General features: G+C 46.8%; 3 protein-coding genes across 7 annotated transcripts in view; all 3 read right to left on the bottom strand.

Moving 5' to 3' along the window:
• LOC308580773 (uncharacterized protein) overlaps positions 1 to 3,917 on the bottom strand; it is an 80,695-nt gene extending 76,778 nt beyond the window's left edge. The window contains exon 1 of the mRNA XM_081182931.1: positions 3,827 to 3,917. The gene's annotated coding sequence lies outside the window, so the exon portion shown is untranslated. The remainder of the gene's footprint in view (positions 1 to 3,826) is intronic.
• LOC308580638 (uncharacterized protein) overlaps positions 1 to 19,248 on the bottom strand; it is a 327,057-nt gene that overhangs the window by 49,766 nt on the left and 258,043 nt on the right. The window lies entirely within an intron of this gene.
• The window catches only part of LOC308580832 (uncharacterized protein), a 265,061-nt gene that overhangs the window by 84,217 nt on the left and 161,596 nt on the right, over positions 1 to 19,248 (bottom strand). The gene's annotated exons all lie outside the window — the stretch shown is intronic.

Raw genomic sequence — 19,248 nt, 5'->3', positions numbered from 1 at the left:
GACCTCAGTGTCCAGGCAGAACAATGGGGGTGGAGACGCTCCTTCAGGTATACAGGACTGAGGCCGTTTAGGGCTTGAAAGGTCAGCACCAACACTTTGAATTGTGCCCGGAAACGTACTCAAATATTCCTCTGCAGTAAAGGAGGCAAATGGAAGCCTTCCCATTTTCTTTGTGCTTACAAATACTGTCTTAAGGAGGGATGAACAGGGTGGGCCTGTGGCCTGGATTCAGGAACTAAAGTATTTGCCATCACAAAAGAATGGCCAGGCTGCCCAGGTAATGCAGTTAGTGACCATTAACAGGTATCCTTGGGGACAGGTTTTCTGCTGTAGACTGCCTCCTGTGATCTATTCCTGCTGTAGACAGTCTCCTTCTGTATGATATTTGGGGGGTGGTCTTGGGTGGGCAATTTTAAAAGACTATATAAGGCCGTGCACACCTCCCTCCTGGTTGTGGTGAGGGGGGGGGACACTGTTGCAATAAAGATCAGGCTTACTAGCCGCTTTGCTTCTCCATATTCTCTGCTTGGCCTCTGTTATTTTCTCCTACCAATATGGAACCCACTTAAGGACTATATGGGCTCTTGAATACCCCATAAGGGGAAAGCAGGTTTTTTCTTACAACAAAGGTCGTAAGAAAATATTTTAAGATGCCTAGACAGCATCTTAAAAAGTAGAGACATCACCTTGCCAACAAAGGTCCGTATAGTAAAAGCCATGGTTTTCCCAGTAGTGATGTATGGAAGTGAGAGCTGGACCATCAAGAAGGCTGATCGCCAAAGAATGGATGCTTTTGAATTCTGGTGCTGGAGGAGACTCTTGAGAGTCCCATGGACTGCAAGAAGATCAAACCTATCCATTCTGAAGGAGATCAGCCCTGAGTGCTCACTGGAAGGACAGATCCTGAAGCTGAGGCTCCAAGACTTTGGCCACCTCATGAGAAGAGAAGACTCCCTAGAAAAGACCCTGATGTTGGGAAAGATGGAGGGCACAAGGAGAAGGGGACGACAGAGGACGAGATAGTTGGATAGTGTCTTCGAAGCTACAGACATGGGTCTGGCCAAACTGCGGGAGGCAGTGGAGGACAGGGGTGCCTGGCGTGCTCTAGTCCATGGGGTCACGAAGAGTCGGACACGACTAAACAACTAAACATCAAACAAGAATATGTTTGGTTGGCACGCTTATTTATGGCAGGATAAAACTAAAACACACAAGAGCTCTATGAATCAGGTTATTCAGAAAATCCTTTTTACTGTATGGGATAAATATAATAATCCGCTGGAAAGAAAAACACCTCTTTGGCTTCCACCCACAAAAGCAACAGCTTTTAAAAAAATGCAATACGGAAGAAGCAATGGGCAACTTACAGAGATCTTTTGGACTTTTCGGAAGAAGAAATAAAACTGAATAAACAGGATGAGGTGGGAGGTGTGGTGGCAGATTGGTTTCAATACCATCAAATCATCTTGTTTGGACAAGATAAAGGGAGAGGTTTTTGGACTGAAAGTTCACAGTTTGAAAGAGATATTATGGCGAGGAAAGAAAAAGTGTTTCCCAAATTTCAGGTAGAAAATTGTCCAATCTGAAGAAATGTGCATGCAAACGAAAGCTCATCCCCAGAACAAACTTAGTTGGTCTCTTAGGTACTACTGAACAATTTTTAAAAAAAACTTTCCAAAATGTATGAGATACTATTAGAATGGGAAGCAAAATAAAACTGGTAAAATCTGCAATGATACACTTGGCCAGAAATTTAGGTCATAATTAGAGCTGGGCTTGATGTTAATGTGCTAACTCTTTCCTAATATTTGAGCTGACATCATATCGCAAATCCAATGTGTATAAGGACTAGGAAATATCTGATTTTCAATATCGTGATAACTCGTCAGCTAACAGTTGCAATGTTCTCACCAGCTAAACCTCACAATATGAGCTGCTAAACGTTGCCATGTTATCAGCAGCTAAAGATTGCAATCAGGGTGGATATAATCAATGATTTTTTTAAAAAAATTAAAATCGGATTTTTTTATTTAAATCAGATTTTTTTTAATCAGAATTTTTAAAAAAATAAAATGCTTTTAGAGGAAAAAGTCTATCTAAAGATAGTTTTATATTTAATTACATTATAGTCCAAAGGCTATTCATCAGGAAATAAGGATATCTTTTTAATTATCTAGCATGAGGCTTTATATGGAATATTTAATTTTTGGGGTAAATGAATTCCATTAATCCATTCACAATGTCATGCTCTTCCAGAGGTTTTTGTAAGATTATTTGGGGAAGTTTTTCTAAAGAGACGATATTGTCACAGATGCTTGTTTTTGCCATTCTCAAAAGTGTGAATTTGTGTATCTGCAGAGATAACATGCCTTTTCTTCACAGGAAAAATGTTATAAAATAAACATACAGAGTTGACGGAAAACCTTAATCCCATTGTTCCTTTGCAGATTTATATACACAGAATCAACCCCTTAAATTCTAAGTTCTAAGAGGTTCAATGAACAGATGGTTTGCAGCGGAAGAGATCTGCACAAGTAGCTAAGTGTGAAGCAGTAAAAATGAAAGTGCAACCTTGTGAGCAGAATACTCCACACATCTTGGGGTCTTTGTGTAATAATTGTGCAAGTCAGACTTGAGGCAAGTGCTGAAGGCTCTTCAGGGCTGGCAAACTCTTCCCAATCCCACTGGGTTCCAACAACCGCACTAACACTTAACTGTACAGAATAGGCACCTGGATGCAGAAGCCAATCCAAAGGGGTGGCTGGTAGTGGAGGTGGGGAAATGCTTAAGTTCCGAGTTTTTCATGTGCACTAAAACTCAGTCTGCTTGGTTGTTTTTTTTAATATATATAAAAAATCTTTTTACCAACATGCTATAATATTGTTTTAGTTAAATAAATTGTTTAAGTTGTTACTAAGGAAATGATTATTTTTCTCTTTCCAATAAATTACAGCAGAAATGTTGTCCAAATATAGACAGTAAACTTATTAAACCTCAGAATGATTTCATAATTAGCTGTCTGTGTATTTCTAATAGTGTAACCAAATCAGAAATTTTTGATTTAAATAGAATCATACTGACTAGTGATTTACCGTAAATTGTGATTGAAATCAATTTGACTTATATCAAATCCACCCTGATTGCAATCTACCACAACGTCTGAAATAAGGATGGAACTATACAGAGGCGAAAAGGACAATGTCCTGGCAGCTGCTACTACTTAGGGGTCTGAAAGGGATAAATGGAAATATTATCAATCCTCACACACTCAGTTTCATCAGCAGGCAAGCCAAGATGCATCCTAGCAGGACGTTTGGGTTTGGGCTAGGCTAGTAAATGGTGGTATTCAGGACAATCCAAAGTATGGAGATGAGTCCTAGTGAATGCAGATGATCTGGGACAGCCAACACCCTCAGCAGGGAAGCTGGGTGATGGGGGGGTCAGGGGTGCTGGAAGGGGAGGGGTCTCTGTTGAGGCTCCTCCCCTTCCTTTAACCCTTCCATGGACTCCCTCTCTCCCTTTCCCCAGCCAGGCGCCCCACGACCCCAGGGAGAATGGGGGGCCTCAGCCCCACCCCCAGCCCTGCTTGGGGTCCTCCTTCCCCTTCCCGCCAGGGCAGCTGAGCATCTCTCGGCCCCCCAGGAAAGAGAAAGGGGAGTCTGGCGGTGCTGCTGCTGCCCAGGAGATCTTGCAGGTCTTGGGTCCCCCCTTCCCCCCGGGGTCGGGGCCTGGATCGGGGCCCCAGGGAGGGCGCTTTCCTGGGGGGGTCTCTTTGTCCTCCCCCCTTATCCCCCCCTCTATTCCCCCCCCTTCTCTCCCTCTTTACCTCTTGGTCCTCCGCCTCCCTGGCTCCGGATTAGTCCGCTCTCCTTGTCTGCAATAGAAAGGGCGGCGGCGACGGGGGGGGGGGCTCTTCAGCGACGCCCCTCCTCCTCCTTTCCCTGTCTGGCCACTTCCGGCGCGTTTCCCAGCGCCACTTCCGGCGCCTTTCCCGACGCGCGTGTCCCTAGAGCTACATCTCCAAGAGCAGCCCCCCCTCCCTGTGTCCCCTCCCTGTGGCCCCTTCTTCCCTGTGCCCCCTTCCCTCCTCATGAAAGACCACCAGTCTCAGCTCCACTTTGAGCAACTCTCTATTCCCAGATACAAACATTTCCAGCTCCCTCCACCAAACACCAACACCAGCTCACTCCCAGTCCACCCTCATTCAGCAGCAACACGATTCATTCACATTAAATATTATATTATGCTTACTCTTGTGAAATGTGAGCTTCATTACTTTAAATAAATGTCTAGACCACGTTACAAACAACAGAAGCTAACATACGCTGCATGGAATTAAGACTGATTTCCTGTTATTGATGTGAAAGAAAGTGTCGACTTGGAGAGAAAAAGGTTCTACTTTCTAAAAAGCGTTGCATAATAACCAAAGCAGGATCCACACTCCTGCTAGTTAAACCCTTTCTCTTCTTTAATTGATGGCCTGTAGGTGTTTCCACTCTTACAGCTCTTACCCCTGGGAGTCTTTTGATGGTTTGTAAGACTTCCAATACAACAGCTCTGTCCACTTCCCTAGGACTTATATGGTTTCTCCCCTGTATGAGTTTGTTGATGTTTTGTAAGAACTCCACTTGCACTGAAGCTCTTTCCACACTCCATACATTTAAATGGTTTCTCCCCTGTGTGAGTCCGTTGATGAATTCTAAGGCTTCCGCTAGTAGTGAAGCTCTTTCCACACTCCATGCATTCAAATGGTTTATCCCCAGTGTGACTCCGTTGATGAATTCTAAGGTGTGCACTCCTACTGAAGCTCTTTCCACACTCTATACATTTAAAAGGTTTCTCCCCAGTGTGACTCCGTTGATGAATTCTAAGGTTTCCACTCCCACTGAAGCTCTTTCCACACTGCATACATTTAAAAGGTTTCTCCCCCGTGTGACTCCGTTGATGAATTCTAAGGTCTCCACTCTGACTGAAGCTCTGAAGGAGCAAAAAGGGTTTTCTTGTGTCTGTGTGTTTCTTTCTGGCTGATTAGCTGTTTTCCCTGTGTAAAGGTCAGAGGGGGCAGGGTTTCTGTTGAGGCAGGGGATTAGCTGTGGGAGGAGCTTATCAGAGTTTGCAGGGCATCAGTTGAAGAAGGAGCAAAAAGGGTTTTCTTGTGTCTGTGTGTTTCTTTCTGGCTGATTAGCTGTTTTCCCTGTGTAAAGGTCAGAGGGGGCAGGGTTTCTGTTGAGGCAGGGGATTAGCTGTGGGAGGAGCTTATCAGAGTTTGCAGGGCATCAGTTGAAGAAGGAGCAAAAAGGGTTTTCTTGTGTCTGTGTGTTTCTTTCTGGCTGATTAGCTGTTTTCCCTGTGTAAAGGTCAGAGGGGGCAGGGTTTCTGTTGAGGCAGGGGATTAGCTGTGGGAGGAGCTTATCAGAGTTTGCAGGGCATCAGTTGAAGAAGGAGCAAAAAGGGTTTTCTTGTGTCTGTGTGTTTCTTTCTGGCTGATTAGCTGTTTTCCCTGTGTAAAGGTCAGAGGGGGCAGGGTTTCTGTTGAGGCAGGGGATTAGCTGTGGGAGGAGCTTATCAGAGTTTGCAGGGCATCAGTTGAAGAAGGAGCAAAAAGGGTTTTCTTGTTTCTGTGTGTTTCTTTCTGGCTGATTAGCTGTTTTCCCTGTGTAAAGGTCAGAGGGGGCAGGGTTTCTGTTGAGGCAGGGGATTAGCTGTGGGAGGAGCTTATCAGAGTTTGCAGGGCATCAGTTGAAGAAGGAGCAAAAAGGGTTTTCTTGTGTCTGTGTGTTTCTTTCTGGCTGATTAGCTGTTTTCCCTGTGTAAAGGTCAGAGGGGGCAGGGTTTCTGTTGAGGCAGGGGATTAGCTGTGGGAGGAGCTTATCAGAGTTTGCAGGGCATCAGTTGAAGAAGGAGCAAAAAGGGTTTTCTTGTGTCTGTGTGTTTCTTTCTGGCTGATTAGCTGTTTTCCCTGTGTAAAGGTCAGAGGGGGCAGGGTTTCTGTTGAGGCAGGGGATTAGCTGTGGGAGGAGCTTATCAGAGTTTGCAGGGCATCAGTTGAAGAAGGAGCAAAAAGGGTTTTCTTGTTTCTGTGTGTTTCTTTCTGGCTGATTAGCTGTTTTCCCTGTGTAAAGGTCAGAGGGGGCAGGGTTTCTGTTGAGGCAGGGGATTAGCTGTGGGAGGAGCTTATCAGAGTTTGCAGGGCATCAGTTGAAGAAGGAGCAAAAAGGGTTTTCTTGTTTCTGTGTGTTTCTTTCTGGCTGATTAGCTGTTTTCCCTGTGTAAAGGTCAGAGGGGGCAGGGTTTCTGTTGAGGCAGGGGATTAGCTGTGGGAGGAGCTTATCAGAGTTTGCAGGGCATCAGTTGAAGAAGGAGCAAAAAGGGTTTTCTTGTTTCTGTGTGTTTCTTTCTGGCTGATTAGCTGTTTTCCCTGTGTAAAGGTCAGAGGGGGCAGGGTTTCTGTTGAGGCAGGGGATTAGCTGTGGGAGGAGCTTATCAGAGTTTGCAGGGCATCAGTTGAAGAAGGAGCAAAAAGGGTTTTCTTGTGTCTGTGTGTTTCTTTCTGGCTGATTAGCTGTTTTCCCTGTGTAAAGGTCAGAGGGGGCAGGGTTTCTGTTGAGGCAGGGGATTAGCTGTGGGAGGAGCTTATCAGAGTTTGCAGGGCATCAGTTGAAGAAGGAGCAAAAAGGGTTTTCTTGTGTCTGTGTGTTTCTTTCTGGCTGATTAGCTGTTTTCCCTGTGTAAAGGTCAGAGGGGGCAGGGTTTCTGTTGAGGCAGGGGATTAGCTGTGGGAGGAGCTTATCAGAGTTTGCAGGGCATCAGTTGAAGAAGGAGCAAAAAGGGTTTTCTTGTGTCTGTGTGTTTCTTTCTGGCTGATTAGCTGTTTTCCCTGTGTAAAGGTCAGAGGGGGCAGGGTTTCTGTTGAGGCAGGGGATTAGCTGTGGGAGGAGCTTATCAGAGTTTGCAGGGCATCAGTTGAAGAAGGAGCAAAAAGGGTTTTCTTGTGTCTGTGTGTTTCTTTCTGGCTGATTAGCTGTTTTCCCTGTGTAAAGGTCAGAGGGGGCAGGGTTTCTGTTGAGGCAGGGGATTAGCTGTGGGAGGAGCTTATCAGAGTTTGCAGGGCATCAGTTGAAGAAGGAGCAAAAAGGGTTTTCTTGTTTCTGTGTGTTTCTTTCTGGCTGATTAGCTGTTTTCCCTGTGTAAAGGTCAGAGGGGGCAGGGTTTCTGTTGAGGCAGGGGATTAGCTGTGGGAGGAGCTTATCAGAGTTTGCAGGGCATCAGTTGAAGAAGGAGCAAAAAGGGTTTTCTTGTGTCTGTGTGTTTCTTTCTGGCTGATTAGCTGTTTTCCCTGTGTAAAGGTCAGAGGGGGCAGGGTTTCTGTTGAGGCAGGGGATTAGCTGTGGGAGGAGCTTATCAGAGTTTGCAGGGCATCAGTTGAAGAAGGAGCAAAAAGGGTTTTCTTGTGTCTGTGTGTTTCTTTCTGGCTGATTAGCTGTTTTCCCTGTGTAAAGGTCAGAGGGGGCAGGGTTTCTGTTGAGGCAGGGGATTAGCTGTGGGAGGAGCTTATCAGAGTTTGCAGGGCATCAGTTGAAGAAGGAGCAAAAAGGGTTTTCTTGTTTCTGTGTGTTTCTTTCTGGCTGATTAGCTGTTTTCCCTGTGTAAAGGTCAGAGGGGGCAGGGTTTCTGTTGAGGCAGGGGATTAGCTGTGGGAGGAGCTTATCAGAGTTTGCAGGGCATCAGTTGAAGAAGGAGCAAAAAGGGTTTTCTTGTTTCTGTGTGTTTCTTTCTGGCTGATTAGCTGTTTTCCCTGTGTAAAGGTCAGAGGGGGCAGGGTTTCTGTTGAGGCAGGGGATTAGCTGTGGGAGGAGCTTATCAGAGTTTGCAGGGCATCAGTTGAAGAAGGAGCAAAAAGGGTTTTCTTGTTTCTGTGTGTTTCTTTCTGGCTGATTAGCTGTTTTCCCTGTGTAAAGGTCAGAGGGGGCAGGGTTTCTGTTGAGGCAGGGGATTAGCTGTGGGAGGAGCTTATCAGAGTTTGCAGGGCATCAGTTGAAGAAGGAGCAAAAAGGGTTTTCTTGTTTCTGTGTGTTTCTTTCTGGCTGATTAGCTGTTTTCCCTGTGTAAAGGTCAGAGGGGGCAGGGTTTCTGTTGAGGCAGGGGATTAGCTGTGGGAGGAGCTTATCAGAGTTTGCAGGGCATCAGTTGAAGAAGGAGCAAAAAGGGTTTTCTTGTGTCTGTGTGTTTCTTTCTGGCTGATTAGCTGTTTTCCCTGTGTAAAGGTCAGAGGGGGCAGGGTTTCTGTTGAGGCAGGGGATTAGCTGTGGGAGGAGCTTATCAGAGTTTGCAGGGCATCAGTTGAAGAAGGAGCAAAAAGGGTTTTCTTGTGTCTGTGTGTTTCTTTCTGGCTGATTAGCTGTTTTCCCTGTGTAAAGGTCAGAGGGGGCAGGGTTTCTGTTGAGGCAGGGGATTAGCTGTGGGAGGAGCTTATCAGAGTTTGCAGGGCATCAGTTGAAGAAGGAGCAAAAAGGGTTTTCTTGTTTCTGTGTGTTTCTTTCTGGCTGATTAGCTGTTTTCCCTGTGTAAAGGTCAGAGGGGGCAGGGTTTCTGTTGAGGCAGGGGATTAGCTGTGGGAGGAGCTTATCAGAGTTTGCAGGGCATCAGTTGAAGAAGGAGCAAAAAGGGTTTTCTTGTTTCTGTGTGTTTCTTTCTGGCTGATTAGCTGTTTTCCCTGTGTAAAGGTCAGAGGGGGCAGGGTTTCTGTTGAGGCAGGGGATTAGCTGTGGGAGGAGCTTATCAGAGTTTGCAGGGCATCAGTTGAAGAAGGAGCAAAAAGGGTTTTCTTGTTTCTGTGTGTTTCTTTCTGGCTGATTAGCTGTTTTCCCTGTGTAAAGGTCAGAGGGGGCAGGGTTTCTGTTGAGGCAGGGGATTAGCTGTGGGAGGAGCTTATCAGAGTTTGCAGGGCAGCGGCGCGCGCCTAACGGCGCGCGCAGTTAGATCCATCTTTTAGATTTAGGGGAGCTAGTCTCAAACTTTTGTTGGGGGAGATCTAGGTGTTTTTTTTGTGTGGGGGAAGTTATTTGTCCTGTCTTCAAGCTTTTTATGATGGAGGACCTCTGTAGCCAACCCCAACGACACGATCTCAAGATGGAAGGGGAGGGAACAGCTGCAGTCGCCTGCGATTCCTGCGCAATGTTTGCCATCTTGCCAAAGGTTGCAGGCAGCTTTACCTGCAGCAATTGCATGTTGATTGCCCTCTTAAAAGACAAAGTCCAGCAACTGGAGGAACGTGTAGCTACGCTCCAAAGAATTAGAGAGCTGGAGCTCTTCTTGGAAGCAACAGAGCACACCGTCTCCACCAAGGAGGAGACAGGGGACTCCCCTGAGAAGGAGTCTAGTTCACCAACACAGGAGCCAGATATATGGAGAAACGTGACTCAAAGAAGTAGGAGGCCCAGGGTTCACTCTGATTGCTTAGAAATACACAATCGCTTTGAGGTCCTCTCCCCTAGTATGGAAGACGAAGAGCAGACTCCATTTGAGGATCTCTCCCTCATTACAGTCGATCAGGTATATGAAGACGAGCAGCAAAGTCAGTCCTCAGGGAATGTGCAGGCGACCTTGGAACGGACAGCTCACGGAAGAACCCCGACCAAACCTAAGAGGAGGCGTGTAGTGGTGATAGGGGATTCCCTACTGAGGGGAACAGAAGCAGTGATCTGTGGGCCTGACAAGATGTCTCGGGAAGTGTGCTGTCTCCCCGGGGCTAAGATCCAAGATGTAACTGAACGACTGCAAGGAATCATAAAACCCACTGACAAATACCCCTTCCTCTTGGTTCATGTGGGAACCAATGACACTGCAAGCAATAGCCTCCAGAAGATCAAAAGAGACTACGAGGCTCTCGGCAGGAAATTGAAGCAACTAAATGCACAAATTGTCATCTCATCTGTCCTCCCAGTTGAACGACGTGGCCCAGGGAGAGAGGGGAAAATAGTGGAAGTGAACAGCTGGCTTCGCAAATGGTGTAAACAGGAACGGTTTGGATTCTTAGATCACGGACTGCAGTTTCTTGAAGATGGACTTCTGGCAAGTGATGGGCTGCACCTCACAACGGTTGGGAGAAATGTTTTTGCCAAAAATCTCAGAAACCTCATCAGGAGGGCTTTAAACTGACTAATGTGGGGGAGGGAGACAGTGCTCCTGAAGGTAGGAGTCTATCAATTAATGAAGATGATCATCCAAATGTCATAGACCAAATGGAGCAAACAGCACGCGGACCTAGTGGTGGGAGGAAAAAATCCTTAAATAGGAGACACGGGGGAATGATTAATGGACTTCAATGTCTGTACACTAATGCGCAAAGCATGGGAAATAAACAAGATGAGCTTGAGCTCTTGGTACAGCAAACTAAATATGACATAATAGGCATCACTGAAACCTGGTGGGATAAGTCCCACGATTGGAATGTAATAATGGGGGGATATAATCTATTTCAGAGAAACAGACCAGACAAGAAAGGAGGAGGAGTGGCGTTATATGTCAGGGATGTGTATACCTGTGAAGAGATCCAAGATTTAGATCCTCAAAGCCAAAGTGAGAGCATTTGGGTCAAAATTAAGGGAGAGAAGAATAACAGAGACCTCATTGTGGGAGTTTACTATAGATCCCCAAGCCAAACGGAGGACATAGATGATGCCTTCCTGGAACAGATGGCCAAGCATGCAAAAGGAAGGGAGATAGTAGTAATGGGGGACTTCAATTACCCGGATATTTGTTGGACGTCAAACTCAGCCAAGAGCATAAGGTCAAACAGATTCCTCACTGGCCTTGCAGACAACTTCATTGTCCAGAAAGTGGGAGAAGCAACAAGAGGAACAGCCATTTTAGATCTGGTCCTAACCAATGTTGATGACCTGGTTAGTGGGGTAGAAGTGGAAGGATCATTAGGCGCGAGTGATCATGCTCTTCTGAAGTTTACTATACAGCGGAAAGGAGCAGCCAAGCATACTAGGACTCAATTTCTTGACTTTAAGAAAGCCGACTTCATAAAACTTAGGGAAGTGCTGGGTGAGATCCCATGGACAACAATACTAAAAGGAAAGGGAGTTCATGATGGCTGGGAGTTTGTTAAGAGGGAGATACTAAAAGCACAACGTCAGGCAATACCAATGAGACGGAAACATGGAAGGTGCCTAAAGAAGCCAGGGTGGCTATCTAAAGAACTTTTAACTGAATTAAGATTAAAAAAGGATGTGTACAAAAAATGGAAAAGGGGGGAAACCACCAAAGAGGAATTCAAACAAATAGCCAGCACGTGTAGACACAAAGTCAGAAAAGCTAAAGCACAGAATGAACTCAGGCTTGCTAGAGAGGTTAAAAGCAACAAAAAAGGCTTTTATGGGTATGTTCGTAGCAAAAGGAAGAACAAAGAAACAATGGGGTCACTCAGAGGAGAAGATGGTGAAATGCAAACAGGGGACACAGAAAGGGCTGAACTACTCAATGCCTTCTTTGCCTCAGTCTTCTCCGATAAAGAAAACAATGCCCGACCTGAAGAATTTGGAGCAAATGATTCAGCAAAGGAAACACAGCCCAGAATAACTAAGGAGATAGTACAAGAATATTTGGCTAGTTTAGATGTATTCAAGTCTCCAGGGCCAGATGAACTGCATCCAAGAGTATTAAAAGAACTGGCAGATGTGATCTCAGAACCACTGGCAGTCATCTTTGAGAATTCCTGGAGAACAGGCGAAGTCCCGGCAGACTGGAGGAGGGCAAATGTTGTCCCTATTTTCAAAAAGGGGAAAAGAGAGGACCCAAATAATTACCGCCCAGTCAGTCTGACATCAATACCAGGGAAGATTCTGGAGCAGATCATTAAGCAAACAGTCTGTGAGCACCTAGAAAGGAATGCTGTGATCACCAATAGTCAGCATGGATTTCTGAAAAATAAGTCATGTCAGACTAACCTGATCTCGTTTTTTGACAGAATTACAAGCCTGGTAGATGAAGGGAACGCAGTGGATGTAGCCTACCTTGATTTCAGCAAGGCATTTGACAAGGTGCCCCATGATATTCTTGTAAAGAAGCTGGTAAAATGCGGTCTTGACTATGCTACCACTCAGTGGATTTGTAACTGGCTGACTGACCGAACCCAAAGGGTGCTCATCAATGGTTCCTCTTCATCCTGGAGAAGAGTGACTAGTGGGGTGCCACAGGGTTCTGTCTTGGGCCCGGTCTTATTCAACATCTTTATCAACGACTTGGATGATGGACTCAAGGGCATCCTGATCAAATTTGCAGATGACACCAAACTGGGAGGGGTGGCTAACACCCCAGAGGACAGGATCACACTTCAAAACGACCTTGACAGATTAGAGAACTGGGCCAAAACAAACAAGATGAATTTTAACAGGGAGAAATGTAAAGTATTGCACTTGGGCAAAAAAAATGAGAGGCACAAATACAAGATGGGTGACACCTGGCTTGAGAGCAGTACATGTGAAAAGGATCTAGGAGTCTTGGTTGACCACAAACTTGACATGAGCCAACAGTGTGACGCGGCAGCTAAAAAAGCCAATGCAGTTCTGGGCTGCATCAATAGGAGTATAGCATCTAGATCAAGGGAAGTAATAGTGCCACTGTATTCTGCTCTGGTCAGACCTCACCTGGAGTACTGTGTCCAGTTCTGGGCACCACAATTCAAGAAAGACACTGACAAGCTGGAACGTGTCCAGAGGAGGGCAACCAAAATGGTCAAAGGCCTGGAAACAATGCCTTATGAGGAACGGCTAAGGGAGCTGGGCATGTTTAGCCTGGAGAAGAGGAGGTTAAGGGGTGATATGATAGCCATGTTCAAATATATAAAAGGATGTCACATAGAGGAGGGAGAAAGGTTGTTTTCTGCTGCTCCGGAGAAGCGGACACGGAGCAATGGATCCAAACTACAAGAAAGAAGATTCCACCTAAACATTAGGAAGAACTTCCTGACAGTAAGAGCTGTTCAACAGTGGAATTTGCTGCCAAGGAGTGTGGTGGAGTCTCCTACTTTGGAGGTCTTTAAGCAGAGGCTTGACAACCATATGTCAGGAGTGCTCTGATGGTGTTTCCTGCTTGGCAGGGGGTTGGACTCGATGGCCCTTGTGGTCTCTTCCAACTCTATGATTCTATGATTCTATGATTCTTTCCACACTCCATGCATTTAAATGGTTTCTCCCCTGTGTGAGTCCGTTGATGAATTCTAAGGTCTCCACTCTGACTGAAGCTCTTTCCACACTCCATGCATTTAAATGGTTTCTCCCCCGTGTGACTCCGTTGATGAATTCTAAGCTGTCCACTCTGAGTGAAGCTCTTTCCACATTCCATACATTTAAATGATTTCTCCCCTGTGTGAGTCCGTTGATGAATTCTAAGGTCTCCACTCTGACTGAAGCTCTTTCCACACTCCATGCATTTAAATGGTTTCTCCCCCGTGTGACTCCGTTGATGAATTTTAAGGTGTCCACTCCCACTGAAGCTCTTTCCACATTCCATACATTTAAAAGGTTTCTCCCCAGTGTGAGTCCGTTGATGAATTCTAAGGTGTCCACTCCTACTGAAGCTCTTTCCACACTCTATACATTTAAAAGGTTTCTCCCCAGTGTGACTCCGTTGATGAATTCTAAGGTTTCCACTCCCACTGAAGCTCTTTCCACACTCCATACATTTAAAAGGTTTCTCCCCCGTGTGACTCCGTTGATGAATTCTAAGGTCTCCACTCTGACTGAAGCTCTTTCCACACTCCATGCACTTAAATGGTTTCTCCCCCGTGTGACTCCGTTGATGAATTCTAAGGTGTCCACTCCCACGGAAGCTCTTTCCACACTCCATGCATTTAAATGGTTTCTCCCCTGTGTGAGTCCGTTGATGAATTCTAAGGTCTCCACTCTGACTGAAGCTCTTTCCACACTCCATGCATTCAAATGGTTTGTCCCCCGTGTGACTCCGTTGATGAATTCTAAGGTTTCCACTCTGACTGAAGCTCTTTCCACACTCCATGCATTCAAATGGTTTCTCCCCTGTGTGACTCCGTTGATGAATATTAAGGTGTGCACTCCCACTGAAGCTCTTTCCACACTCCATACATTTAAAAGGTTTCTCCCCAGTGTGAGTCCGTAGATGAATTCTAAGGCTTCTGCTAGTAGTGAAGCTCTTTCCACACTCCATGCAATTAAATGGTTTCTCCCCTGTGTGAGTCCGTTGATGTCTAAGGTGTCCACTGTCAGTGAAGCTCCTTCCACACTCCATACTTTGAAATTGTTTATGTTCTCTCTTTTCACACTCCATGTATTTAAATGGTTCCTTCGTTAGTCCCATTGGACATGGCCCACCAGAATTCTGACTGCCTTCTCCATTGTCTTCTTTCGATGGGGTGGGGAGAAAATCCTATTTGTTTTCTAGGAAGAGAACAAAGTACTATTACAGTTAGCACCTGCTCTTATTTTAACGTCTTGTACAATCTCTCCTGTCCTTCATATGTTCCAAATTTTTAGGAAAGGCAAATGAAATAATTTAAAATAATGGTAACGCATCACCAGCCTTTTATAACCCTTAATTATTGTTAATGAAGCAGCATTATCTTAGAATACGGTTGAACTGTGGACTTTACGTTTTATAAAAAGTGGTTTCTCACAGAAACGGAAGCTGCTCTATGTTCCATGAACCTGGCCAAGATTCATCAGAGTCCACCATCAAGTTCATCATGAAGTTCTTCATCCTCTGCACTATAATCCTCCACCCCTTGGGGCACATTTTGTCCTCTTCGACCTCTAGATCTTTATTCATCACCTGCACAGTCCCTTTGGCCTCAGGAGGTCCATACTGACCATTTTGGGAGACCCATATATAAGTCTAGTGACAAGGCTTGGTGCTTGTGGTCGGTTGAAGGAGTGCTCAGTTGGAGAATGTTCTTGGGGTTGGACCTCCATCTCTCAGCCTTGCATTATGGAATGGAGAGAGCTGGAGATGCAGAAGGAAAGCAGCTGGAGCCTGACCGCTGGGATGCCCAGATTGAGATACCCACCCCAATTATGATTTATAATAATTATATGCCACCGGGTCTCGCACCTGCCTCCTGACACTGGCTTATCTTAGTGGAGATTCCCTGTCCAGGCCTCTCTCACTGTTCTTCCTCCTTTGCCCTGGGTGGCCAAGGGCTTCTGGATATTCTAGCTCTGTTCCAACTGGTAATTATTTATTAAATTTGTATACCTCTCTTCATATGAAGATCACAACATAAAAATATGTGTGACACTGAAATAGTATTAAAGGTGAATAACACTGATTGTTGGAAAGAAAAGAAAGAAGATGAAACCCGTGGTGTGTCCTCCTGAATGATATAATAATAATAATAATAATAATAATAATAATAATAATAATAATGAAGTGTAAAGAAGAAACCAATCTTCAAATCAGTTTCATATTCCCTGGCTGTATTTCTCAGCCATGATTGTGACTCAGAATCTTAGCCACACTTTTTTCCAGAATATCAACTGGATCTCTTTGTAATAGGAGCCAGACATCCCTGGGATTTCATCCAGATATTCCTTTAGTGTGGGCAGCAGCAGCGAAGAAAGGAAGGAAGCAACTTTGGGGGAAACGATTTCCTTCAGAAGGTCTTCCCCAGCGGCAAGGAGGGTTGATAAACTGCTCAGTGTGGACACCTTGGATTTATAGTGTTATGGTCTGGATACCAATCACAATCCCTTGGAAATGTCTCAAGAACCCTTAAGATCCAGTTCCACCAACTCCCAAGTAACACTGAGCCCTAGAGGAACCTTCTATGCTGAGTTGAGGCATCTCTGGCCCTACAGACGTGGTTGGACTCAAAGTACCACCTGCCCAAGTAAGGATGGCCCATGGCCAGGGAGGATGGGAGTCTTATCTGGGGGGACACACTTTCCCCTTCTTCCCCCTCCTCTGAAAATGCGGAATGGGGGAGGTGGGGCACATTGACGCAAGGGGGACATTGACACCCCAACAATATTTCAATATCGAGAAATGATATCCGTGTCGCGACATCACCCAAATGTGCCTATACATGTGTGAGTAGAACAGTTGCGACTGCGCTGGCCACCAGTTAGCCGGCCAACAACAGCCCTGCAAAATAGTCCAGAGTTGCTGCGCGCTTTTGGGACTTGGAAGAGTAACTTACGGCAACCGTAAAGCGCAGTCCAGTGTCGTCATTATGGGGGCCTCTTTTAAATAGGGGCTGGTGTTTGAACTTGGGCTTTGCTAAGGTTACGGAATTGGCAGGGGGGGCACTTGTGGGAGAGCAGGTTTCTTTGGCCGTCTCCCCCTTCCTTGCTTGCCCCTTCTGCGTTCCCATGGCAAGTCCAGCCGAATTCGACTATGGCGTGTGCTGCATATCTCCGCCTCCAGACGGATGGAGCCAGGCACCTTTCTGGGTCGTGTGCCCAACTTTTCATGAGCTGATATTAAATCCCAAAAGAACTACAGCTGCTTGTTACAAAGGGAGGGGGCCGATTCCGGTAGGTTTATGATATTAACTCTTTCCATGCTCATTTCTGATGCTCAGAAGCAGGTGCACCCTTTCCTAGACCTTCCTGATGACATTCTCAGTCTGACACACAGTATTTACACAGAAACACGGATCAAACACAAAAAAACCCTTCACATAACTCCCATTCTAAAATACACTGAGACTATTTTATAACATATCTCCATTATAACACACAAGTTCTAATTAAGTCCTAATATTTACTATCCCTAAACATTGAGCACCACAGACCAATAATAATAATAATAATAATAATAAAATTTATTATTTTTACCCTGCCCAGCTGGCTGAGTTTCCCCAACCACTCTGGGCGGCTCCCAATGGAGTGTTAAAAACAGTAAAGCATGAAATATTAAAAACTCCCTAAACAGGGCTGCCTTCAGATGTCTTTTAAAAATAAGATAGCTGCTTAATTTCTTGACATCTGATGGGAGGGCATTCCACAGGGCAAGCGCCACTACTCAGAAGGCCCTCTGTCTGGTTCCCTGTAACCTCACTTCTTGCAATGAGGGAACCGCCAGAAGGCCCTCGGCGCTGGATCTCAGCGTCCAGGTTGAACGATGGAGGTGGAGACGCTCCTTCAGGTATACAGGACTGAGGCCGTTTAGGGCTTGAAAGGTCAGCACCAACACTTTGAATTGTGCCCTGAAACGTACTCAAATATTCCTCTGCAGTAAAGGAGGCAAATGGAAGCCTTCCCATTGTCTTTGTGCTTACGAATACTGTGTTAAGGAGGGATGAACAGGGTGGGCCTGTGACCTGGATTCAGGAAATTTACCATCACAAAAGAATGGCCAGGCTGCCCAGGTAATGCAGTTAGTGACCATTAACAGGTATCCTTGGGGACAGGTTTTCTGCTGTAGACCGCCTCCTGTGATCTATTCCTGCTGTAGAAAGTCTCCTTCTGTATGATATTGGGGGGGGGGGTCTTGGGTGGGCAATTTGAAAAGACTATATAAGGCCTTGCACACCTCCCTCCTGGTTGTGGTGAGGGGGGGACATTGTTGCAATAGCGTAATAAAGACCAGGCTTACTAGCCGCTTTGCTTCTCCGTATTCTCTGCTTGGCCTCTGTTATTTTCTCCTGCCAATATGGAACCCACTTAAGGACTATATGGGCTCTTGAATACCCCATAAGGGGAAAGGAGCAGGTTTTTCTTATAACAAAGGTCGTAAGACTATGTTTGGTTGGCACGCTTATTTATGGCAGGATAAAACTAAAACACACAAGAGCTCTATGAACCAGGTTATTCAGAAAATCCTTTTTACAGTATGGGATAAATATAATAATCCGCTGGAAAGAAAAACACCTCTTTGGCTTCCACCCACAAAAGCAACAGCTTTTTAAAAAATGCAATACGGAAGAAGCAATGGGCAACTTACAGAGATCTTTTGGACTTTTTGGAAGAAGAAATAAAACTGAATAAACAGGATGAGGTGGGAGGTGTGGTGGCGGATTGGTTTCAATACCATCAAATCATCTTGTTTGGACAAGATAAAGGGAGAGGTTTTTGGACTGAAAGTTCACAGTTTGAAAGAGATATTATGGCGAGGAAAGAGAAAGTGTTTCCCAAATTTCAGGTAGAAAATTGTCCAATCTGAAGAAGTGTGCATGCAAACGAAAGCTCATCCCCAGAACAAGCTCAGCTGGTCTCTTGGGGACCCAGCCAGGCGCCCCACGACCCCAGGGAGAATGGGGAATAAGAGGTGATGGAAGGGGCGGGGCCTCTGTCGAGGCTCCTCCCCCTTTTCCATTAACCCTTCCCTGGACTCCCTCTCTCCCTTTCCCCAGCCAGGCGACCCCAGGGAGAATGGGGGGCCTCAGCCCCGCCCCCAGCCCTGCTTGGGGTCCTCCTTCCCCTTCCCGCCAGGGCAGCTGAGCCTCTCTCGGCCCCCCAGGAAGGAGGAAGGGGAGTCTGGCGGGGCTGCTGCTGCTGCTGCCCAGGAGACCTTGCAGGTCTTGGGTCCCCCCTTCCCCCCCCTGGGTCGGGGCCTGGATCGGGGCCCCTGTCGACGGGCCCCAGGGAGGGAGGGCGCTCTCCTTGCGGGGGGGTCTCTTCCTCCTCCTCCTCCCCCCTTGTCCCCCCCTCTATTCCCCCCCTCTATCCCCCCCCTTTACCTCTTGGTCCTCCGCCTCCCTGGCTCCGGATTAGTCCGCTCTCCTTGTCTGCAAGAGAAAGGGCGGCGGGGGGGGGGGCGGCGGGGGGGGAGGGAGGGCTCTTCAGCGACGCCCCTCCTCCCCTTTCCTGGAAACTTCCGGCGCATTCAACAGCGACACTTCCGGTTCCTTTTGGGATGCGCTTGCCCCTAGAGCTACGTCCTTAGAGCAGCCCCCCCCTGTGTCGGGATGGGAAGAGGACGGGACGGCGCTGCCTCTGGGGCTCCATGGGGGCCTGGCCCCCCTCCCTCCTCCTCCCCACAGCAGGGGGCGAGATGGCGGCCAGGGGGGGGCATCATATCTGGGGGGGACCTGGGTTTGCGGGGAGAGAAGGAGGGAAGGGCTGCCCCTCCCCCTGTGGGTCAGGAGAGTGGGGGAGGGGCTGAGTGAGGAGGAGGGAAGGGCTGCCCCTCCCCCTGTGGGTCAGGAGAGTGGGGGAGGGGCTGAGTGAGGAGGAGGGAAGGGCTGCCCCTCCCCCTGTGGGTCAGGAGAGTGGGGGAGGGGCTGAGTGAGGAGGAGGGAAGGGCTGCCCCTCCCCCTGTGGGTCA

This window comes from Podarcis bocagei, assembly GCF_964188305.1.
Source record: "Podarcis bocagei genome assembly, chromosome: 2".
In the NCBI taxonomy this organism is placed as follows: Eukaryota; Metazoa; Chordata; class Lepidosauria; order Squamata; family Lacertidae; genus Podarcis; species Podarcis bocagei.
Note: the sequence above shows the minus strand (reverse complement) of the source record. Positions and strands in the feature narration are given on the sequence as shown.